A 10,360-nucleotide genomic window follows, 5' to 3' on the forward strand; every position below is an offset into this window, starting at 1 on the left:
ATCTTCTATAAGCCCTGGTAAAACTTATTCATAAAATATGAGCCATTCCTGTGGAAAAAGTGGTACCATCTGAAGGTGTGAAGTCTTTTTCTTTTAACCCGGTTATTTTTTTAAAAAATGTTATTTTTTTCTTAGTATTTTATTTTATTTTTTCCAATTACATATAAAGATAGTTTTCAACATTCATTTTTGTAAGATTTTGAATTCTGAATTTTTCTCCTATTCTCCCTTATCTCTCCCATCTCAAAGCCAGTGAGAAATCTGATATGTTATACATTATATTCATGTAAGCATATTTCCATATGAGTCATGTTGTGAGAGAAGAATCAGAACAAAAGGGAAAAAAAAACACAAGAAGAACAACTACTAAAAAAACAACAGCATAAGTGAAAATGGTATGCTTCAATCTGCATTCAGATTCCATAGTTCTTTTTCTGATGTGGAGAGCATTTAATCATAAGTATTTTGGCATTGTCTTGGATCGTTGTATTGCTGAAAACAGCTAAGTGTATCACAGTTGATCATCACACAATGTTGTTGATACTGTGTACAATGTTTTCTTGGTTCTGCTCATTTTACTCAGCATCAATTCATATAAGTCTTTCCAGGTTTTTCTGAAATCTGCATGCTCATCATTTCTTTTTTTTTTTATCATAAAAGTATTTTATTATGTTCCAGTTACATGTAAAGATAGTTTTCAACATTTGTTTTCATAGGATTTTTGGTTCCAGATTTTTCTCCCACTTCCCTTCCCTCCCCCCTCCCTCAAGACGGAAAGCAATAGATATAGGAGCAAAGCTCTGGGAACAAAGATGTAGCTTGGGTAGTTATCAGCATAGAAACAATAATTGAAGTCACAGGAATACCAATAGTCAAAGGAGAGTGAAGAGGGAAATGAATAGCTCAAGGATCAAAACTTAGGGGACACCTTCTTTTAAGAGATAGAATAAGAGGAACTAGGAAAGGAGAGAAGGAATAGTCAAAGAGTGAAAGAAAACTACGAAAGGACAATATCATGGAAGATGAGCAAAGAGTGTCTTTTTAAAAACTTAAAAGAAATTATTGGGCAGCTAGGTGGCGCAGTGGATAAAGCACTGGCTCTGGATTCAGGAGGGTCTGAGTTCAAATTTGGTATCAGACACTTGACACTAGCTGTGTGACTCTGGACAAGTCACTTAACCCTCATTTCCCTGAAAATAAAACAAAACAAGAAATTATTATGAACTAGAAAAATAATAAACATGTATGAATATTTCTATACACAAAGAAGGCCAGAAATGGAGATTGTACATCAAACACCAAACCCTTGACACACAGCTTGTTCCTTTTACTATACATTAAATTTAATTTGGGAATCCTGATTTTGCCCTGCTTGTCTATGTCCCCCAGAGTACTGTAGAAGTTTAGCGAAAGAGATAGCAGTACAACTTGAAGTGATTAGGGGAGGCTTCCTGGAAGAAACAGGGCATGATTAGACATGTTGAAATGTGTGTAAGATTTGAATAGACAAAGGGGAGGAGGACATTATTAGCAAAAGGACAACATAAGGACTGGGAAGCAGGAATGAGAAGGAAGGAAACCAGCATGTGAGGCACTGTACTAAATGCTTTACGATTCCAACAACCCTGGGATGTAGGTGCTATTATTATCCTCATTTCATTGATGAAGAAACTGAGGCACAGGGAGGTTAAGTGATTTGCCTAGGGTAACACAGCTAGGAAGTATCTGAGCCTAGATTTGAACTCAGGTTTTCCTGACTCCAGGCCCAGCACTCTGTGCACTGTGCCAACTCACTGCCTCTGAGAATGAAGAAGAAGGTTGTCAAAGTTGGTTTTGCCCTGTTTGCCCTCATTACCTCCTCTCCTGGGGACAAGAACCAAATTAATACTACTACTGTTGTCTGAATTTATGTTGTTCAGTTGTTTCCGTTATGTTCATGTCTGACTCTTTATGACCCCATTTGGGGTTTTCTTGGCAACAATACTGGAGTGGTTTGCCACTTCCTTCTCCAGCTCATTTTACAGATGAGGAAACCGAGGTGAACAGGATTAAGTGATTTGCCCAGGGTCACGCAGCTGATAAGTACTTGCAGCCAGATTTGAAGTCAGGAAGATGAGTCTTCCTGACTCCAGTCCTGATAGTCTATCCAATGTGCCACCTTAGCTGCCCAATAATATGGTGCCAACCTAAATATGAATTTTGTTTGCTTCTTGGTGTTAAATGTTTCTGTTTTTCTGAATTTTTGTTAGGTTTTTATGCCATAAAATACGGTCAGCTTCTGTAAAGGTAGCATGTACAGCTTAGTTAAAAAATGTGTGTGTGTGTGTGTGTGTGTATAAACACCTTTCTGTTCTCATTCAGTAACTGTCAGAGATCTAGCATCTAACTTTGAAAAAATCCAATTCAGGTCTTTGTTTCTAGAAAGGGCATGCTAATCAACTGCCTTTTGGCTCAAGTCACCATTCCTTTGATTCTCCTAGACCAAAATTCCCTTCTCTGGTTACCATAACTCTTTGCTAATTGCTTCTGCCTATTAGAATATTAGGCTTCTATAAAGGCCTCATTTCTAAAATATATAGGGAACTAAGTCAAATTTAAAAGAATGCAAGTCATTCCCCAATTGAGAAATGGTCAAAGGATATGAACAGGCAGTTTTCAGATGAAGAAATCAAAGCTATCTATTGCCATATGAAAAAATACTCTGAATTGCTATTGATTAGAGAAATACAAATTAAAACAACTCTGAGATACTGCTTCATATCTATAAGATTGGCTAATATGATAAAAAAGGAAAAAATATTGGAAAAGTTGTGGAAAAATTGGAACACTAATGCATTGTTGGTGGAGTTGTGAACTAATCCAACCATTCTGGAGAGCAATTTGGAACTATGCCCTAAGGTTTATGGGGCTGTGCATACTCTTTGACACAGTAATATCACTATTAGGTCTGTATCCCAAAGAGGGGAGGGGAAAGAATATTAGGCTTCTTAAGGGCAGGTACTAACTCACTTTTGAATTTCTGTCCCCAGAGTTGGATACATGGTAGGCACTTAAAAAAACACATTTATTCATTCATTCATTCATTCAATTTCTCCTGTTTTACTTTACAGACATGCTATGCTTGGAATAGATTAGCTTCCCATCTCTTCTTGTTGAAATCCTTCTTTCTGGAATGTCTTGTTCTGGTGCCACTTCTTTCATGAAGATTTCCCTTATCTTCTCCAACCAGAAGTGATCCCTCCCTCTCTGCACCCTGTTCCACCCTGACTTCTTCAATGCATTTAATCATATTTGAATACAATGTGGGCAAAAACTGTGTCATTTTTCATCTTTGCTTCCCCTTGTGACTTCTCCATGTGGCCTGCACTTAATAAATGATTATTCAATTGACTTTCATTTAATTTCTCTGGTGGCTGTAACAGTCCATGCTCTGCCCTGGTCTCCATGAAGCCCATGTTTTCAAAGCATTGATACTGCCTTTGAGAAGCACCAAGGTATAGTAGTAGATGGAGCCTGGGCCATGGAGCCCTGCAGACTGGGTTCAGGTCCTGCCTCTGACACATTCTTTGTGAATTCATGTGGCTTTGTGACTTTAGGCTGTTCTCTGAGACTTTAAGTGGGAGTGCAGATGCCACTTTGCATAAGTCATTTCCTCAAATTCTCTACATCAATACAAAAGGGCAAATACAAATCTTTTTTGTTGCTGTTGTTTAAACTTTTTCTTCAATCCTGCATTTCTTTCTTTCTTTTTTGTTTTTGGTGGGGCAATTGGGGTTAAGTGACTTGCCCAGGGTCACACAGCTAGTGTCAAGTGTCTGAGATGGGATTTGAACTCAGTTCCCCCTGAATCCAGGGCCAGTGCTCTATCCACTGCACCACCTAGCTGTCCCCTCAATCCTGCATCTCTAAATATTGTTGTGTCAGAGCCTTCATGACCCTGAGGTCCATGCTGTCCATGGGGTTTTCTTGGGAAAAATACTGCAGCCATTTTCATTTCCTTCTCCAGCTCATTTTACAGATGAGGAAACTGAGGCAAACAGGGTTAAGTGTCTTGCCCAGGGTAACACAGTAAGGAAGTGTCAGAGGCTGGATTTGAACTCAGTTCTTTCTCACTGCAAGCCCAGTGAGTCACCTAGCTGGCTCTTTCTAAATATATTTCTCCCCCAAATAATATACATCTAAATCCTACATTTCTAAATAGATAATTTCCTTTTTAAAGAGGAAAAAACCCATAAAAACTCAATGACTCGATGACTGTGAGTGTGCACAACATTCCATATCTATAGCACCCCACTTTTTTTTTTTTACCAAGAAGAGGAAAGTGTGTTCTGTCATTTGTCCCCTGGAACCAAGATTGTATCCATTGACTATTGAAAGAGACTGGGGATTAAAAACTCACAGAGCTCCTGATGCAATTACCCCCCAAACAGCAAAAAACAAGCCCTAGAGCAGCAAAACTCACAGAAAGACAGGCTGAGATTATTTTCCAGATTAAAGTAGGCCATATTGGGCTGAAAGCAGAGTCCAACCCCACAATTGTGCCAACACAGACCCCAGACACACTACAAAAGAGGAACTTACCCCCGAGCCTCGGAATCAGCTGCAGCACAAGCATCTTCTGGAGCTAAGCTTACAGTTCAGTGAGAGGACTGAATGGCTGGGGAGGGAGGGGAAGTGCAGGGATGTCTCCAGGACCTACAGAGGAATTCAGCTATCCCACCCCAGCAGGGAACCAGGAAGAAATCTTGAATGGCGGGAGGCCCAGGTGGGGGAGGGGTGCAGGTTCCTCAGAGCTAAGATCCACAGCACACAGAGTTCTGCTGACTGGGTAATTAGCAAGTAGGCTTGAGGTTATCTTCAGACCAGAGAACAGTCCAGGTGAGAGAAAAACCTGCCCTCCCTCAAACCAAAACACCTGGGACCCTCTGAAGCTTGGGACAGTGTAGCTTGGAAGTAGGGCCCACTGTAAGAGGGAGTTAAAAGTCAAGTAAAAAATGGCAAGATGAGCAAGCAAAGAAAGTTGAGAAGTATAGAAAGTTTCTTTAGTGACAAGGAAGATCGAGGTGCACCTTCAGAAGAGGATAGCAACCTCAGGGCCCCTACATCCACAGCTTCCAAGAAAAATATGAATTGGTCTCAGACCATGGAAGTGCTTAAAAGGGACTTTGAAGAGAAAGTAGGAGAGATAGAAGGAAGATTTAAAGAGGTGGAGGAAAGAATGGAAAGAGAAATGAGAGCAATGCAGGAGAGTCATAAGAAAAAAGTCAACAGCTTGCAAAGCCAAATGGAAAAGGAGATAAAAAAAACTATCTGAAGAAAATTATTGCCTAAAAACTAGGATTGAACAAATGGAAGCTAGTGACTTTATGAGAAACCAAATAAATTTAAAAATAGAAGGCAATATGAAATATCTCCTTGGAAAAACAATTGACCTGGAAAATAGATCCAGGAGAGATCATTTGAAAATCATTGGACTACCTGAAAACCATGACCAAAATAAGAGTTTAGACAGCATCTTCCAAGAGATTGTCAGAGAAAATTGCCCTTATATTCTAGAATCAGAAGGCAAAATAGAAATTGAAAGAATCCACTGATCACCTCCTGAAAGAGATACCAAGAGGAAAACCTCCAGGAATATTATAGCCAAATTCCAGAGCTCCCAGGTCAAGGAGAAAATATTGTAAGCTGCTAAAAAAAAAGGAATTCAAATACTGTGGAGGTACAGTAAGAATAAAACAAGATCTAGCATCATCTACATTAAAGGACAGGAGGGCATGGAATACAATATTCCAGAGGGCAAAGGAACTGGGACTATAGCCAAGAATCATGTATCCAGCAAAACTGTGTATCATCTTTCAAAGGAAATAATGGGACTTCAATGAAAAAGAGGACTTTCAGGCATTTGCGATGAAAAGACCTGAACTGAATAGAAAATTTGGCTTTCAAATACAAGACCCTGGAGAAGCATAAAAAGGTAAACAGGAAAAAGAAATCATGAGGGATATTAAAAGATTAAACTATTTACATAGCTACATGGGAAGATAATACTCATAAGAACTTTTTCAGTAAGGAATACACAGAGGACACAGGTCTGAACTGAATATGAAGGGATGATATCTGTAAAACATTTATATATTGTTCTTTGTGGGGCAGACAGGGTGGGGTGGCTTATATCTGGGGCCAGATTTGGGCTTGGGGCCTCCTGGGTCCAGAGCTAGTGTTTTGTCCACTGTGCCACCTAGCTAACCCATGATGACATCTTTAAAATAGGGTTGAGGGGTAGGAGGAATAGACTGAGGGAGGGGGAAGGAGAGAGGTGGATGGGGGAGAGGTAGTTCATATGAAGGAAACAAGAAAAAAAGCTTATGGAGGGGAGGGGAAGAGGGGGAAGGAGTGGGGGAGTGAGTGAACCTTACTATCATCAGAATTGGCTCAAAGAGGGAGTAACATACATACTCAAGTACATATAGTAATATATTTTTGCCCTGAGGGAAAGTGGGAGGGGAAGGAGATAAGGAAGGAGGAGAAGAGGGGAAGGAGGGAAGGGCAGATTGGGGGAGAGAGCAGTAAAAAGCAGAACACTTTCGAGGATGGTAAAGATGTTTTGCATTACTGCACAAGTATGACTTATTGAATTGCTTGATTTCATAGGGAGGGTTGAGGAGGGAGGGAGGAAGAAAAATTTAGAACACAGAATTAGCTCAAAGACTTTAATCTCATCAGAGTGGGCTCTAGGAGGGAATAACATTCACACACAATTGGGAGGAGTAATCTATTTAACCTTACAGGAAAGTAGGAGGGGAAGAGGATAAGGAAGGAAGGGTAAAAGAAAGGAGGGTAGAGTGGGGGAGGGGACAGAACTAAAACACTTTTGAGGAAGCATAGGATAAAAGAAGATAGAAAATAGAGTAAATATTATGGGAAGGGAATAGGATGAAGGAAAATAGTTATGATGATTGACTATAATGGCAAAATGTATGGTACCTACTTTGCTGTGCTATTGTGAAGAAAAAAAATTTTTTTTGCAGGGCAATGAGGGTTAAGTGACTTGACCAGGGTCACACAGCTATTAAGTGTCAAGTGTCTGAGGTCAGATTTGAACTCAGGTCCTCCTGAATCCAGGGCCAGTGCTTTATCTACTGCACCACCTAGCTGCCCTGAAGAAAATTCTTTTCCAGGTTTAAGGTACTATATAAAAGTTATGATGAACAGGATGCTATCAGAGAAGCCTGGAAAGACCTACATGAACTGAAGCAGAGTAAAATGTACTGTATACAAAATAATAGCAATAGTGTAACATGATTTTCTGGGAAGCATGTGGTTATTTTTAGCAAGGCAATGATCCAATATAACCCTGAAGGACTTATGAAAATTGCAATCCATCTACAGAGAAAGAACTGATGGTATCTGAAAACAGATGGAAACACATTTTTTTCTTTGACAATTCCTTAATCTGAAGTTTTGTTTTTTAACTGTTTTCTCTCACAAACTAGTTAATGTGGGGATGTTTTCCATGACTACTCATGTATAATATATTGAATTTCTTGAGTTCTTGGGGGTGAGGGGGTGGGAGGGAGGGAGGGAGGAAGAGAAGTTGGAACACAAAGTTTTAAAAAATTGATGTCAAAATTTGTTTTTACATATATTTTGGAAAATAAAATTCTAAACAGAAAAAAAAAGAGCCTGGGGAAGAGCTTCCAGTCTGTTGGTTGTATCCTTTATAGAAGATTTGTGGAAAGAAATAGGTAAGCATCACACTGAGTAACAGGGCATGGAGGGCTTGCAATTTGCACTGGTATAGGGCCCATTAATGCAATCACAGATTCTCTGAAAGTGTTGATAAAGAGGTAGTGTTTGCTTACAAGCTCTTCAAGGGTATGGGTTATTTTTCATTTAAATTTTTGGTCTTTCTAGTGATTAGCACCATTTCTGCATTTAATAAATGCTTCTTTATTGGTTAGATATTCAAGTGACATTGTTTCTAAGACAGCAAGAAATATGCGGGACAGCTAGGTGGCACAGTGGTTGGAGCACCGGCCCTGGATTCAGGAGGACCTGAGTTCAAATCCAGCCTCAGACACTTAACACTTACTAGCTGTGTGATCCTGGGCAAGTCACTTAACCCCAATTACCTCACCAAAAAAAAAAAAAGAAAGAAAGAAAGAAAAAGAAAAAAAAAGAAATATGGGATAGCAACTCTATTGTTAATACCTGGGCCTCTAACTCCAAGTCAGAAAAGGAATACCCCTCTCCCATCCCAGTAATATCCCCTTCCGATTTCTGTTGACTTTTATCTACATGGGTTACCTGAGTGGTAATTACAACCGTGTGAAAAGATGATCTGAAGAGTGATGAAAATGATGTTATTAAATGCTAATGATGGATATACACATGATGTTTGAAATGAGCATCATTTTCCTTATCTGTAAAACGGGGATTCTAATACTTGAACTACCTTACTCAGGGGGTTATTGTGATTTACAAGTGAAGATTGAAATTACTCATAGCAGCCAACTTCTTGAAGTTTCATTGATCCCCTCAGGGCCACCTAGTGACCTCCCTGGCTTCCTTGGAGCCCCAATTAAAACACTATCTTCTAACTTCTCTTAATTCTAGTGCCTTTCCTCTGTTAATTACTTCCTATTTATCCGGCATATAGCTTGATTTGTATATATTTGTTTGTATGTTGTCTCCTTCATTAGATTGTAAGCTTCTTGAGGGCAGAAATTGTCTTTTGCTTCTTTTTGCACAGTGCTTGGCACATAGTAGACATTTAATAATGTTTATTGATTGATTCCCCCTTATTCTACGGCCTTTTCCCTGTTGATTATCTCTGGTATGTCTTGTCTATATCTTGTTTGTACATAATTGTTTACATGTTGTCTGCCCCATTAGACTGTGAGTTCCTTGAGAGCAGGGATGGTCTTTTGCCTTTCTTTGTATATCCAGTGCTTAGCACAGTGCTTGGCATATAGTAGGCACTTAAAAAACAGTTCTGACTTACCTCATTGGTGGTCAAGTCTAAATTCCCTCTGTTTTTTTTTTTTAGTGAGGCAATTGGGGTTAAGTGACTTGCCCAGGGTCACACAGCTAGTTAAGTGTTAAGTGTCTGAGGCCGGATTTGAACTCAGGTACTCCTGACTCCAAGGCCGGTGCTCTATCCACTGCACCACCTAGCTGCCCCTTCTCTCTGCTTTTAATATTCAGTATTCTGAGTTCTAAGTCCCTTAAAATTTTGATATTCTACATTCTAAGACCCCTTCCCATTGTTATTCTATAAGAAAATTAAACTACATAGATAATAACAACAATAATACTGGTGTTTACATGCATATTTATATAAATGTAGTGCTTTAAGTTTTTCCAAGTATTTTACATACATGATTTCAGTTGAGTCTCAGAACAATTCTGTGTGGTAGGTTCTATGGGTATTAAGCTCTCTGTATGGAAGTGGGTTTTAAGTGATTAAAAATATGGTCAAACATAATAAATGTCTAAATGATTTCTTTTTGGGGGGGTAGGGCAATGAGGGTTAAGTGACTTGCCCAGGGTCACACAGCTAGTAAGTGTTAAGTGTTTGAGACTGGATTTGAAGTTATGAAGAGGAGTCTTCCTGCAGGCCTGGTGCTCTATCCACTGCACCACCTAGTTTCCTAACTCATTAGCTTATCTCTGCCTAACCAGAGAAAGCCTTGTCATTCCAAACCTCCTGAATCCAGGGCCAGTGCTTTATCCACTGTGCCACCTAGCTGTCCCCCATAATAAACGTCTAAGACAGGATTTGAACTCATGTCTTCCTGATTTCCAGGTTTAGCACTCTATCCACTATGCCACACTACCTAGAAAAGTACCCTTTCAGGGTTTGGAGTGACAACTTTTGGATAAACAGTCTTAAGGTCCCAGAAGTTAACTCTAAGAGTATGATTTTACCCCTCAAAAAACTTAGCTCCTAAAGACTCTGCTGAAGACTAGAACTGTTCAACAATGACATGGGTTATAAGTTTTTTATTGTGTGAGAATAAGCTCTATGGAGCTGGGAAATGTTGAAGTAGATGTTAGATTGCCGATCAAGCTCTCAGCAATGCTGAAGAAGGGATTAGTGAATTCAGCAGGTGGTTGGACCAAATGAGCTCTAGGGTGTCTTCCTCAATGCTAAAATGGTATATACTAGTATATATTAGTTTTAAAAATAGAACATTTGCATAATCAGAGAAAAATGTTATTTTTTTCTTATAACTGAAAATAGAATGCTAAACAACAGAAACGTTCAGGAACAGAAGTATAAATGCTTGAGACTCAAATTTGGGTTCAGGAAGTGGTGACCTTTAGTGTGAACCTCAGATTCCCGGTCTGTAAAATG

This window comes from Dromiciops gliroides, chromosome 2 (genome assembly GCF_019393635.1).
Source record: "Dromiciops gliroides isolate mDroGli1 chromosome 2, mDroGli1.pri, whole genome shotgun sequence".
NCBI lineage: Eukaryota > Metazoa > Chordata > Mammalia > Microbiotheria > Microbiotheriidae > Dromiciops > Dromiciops gliroides.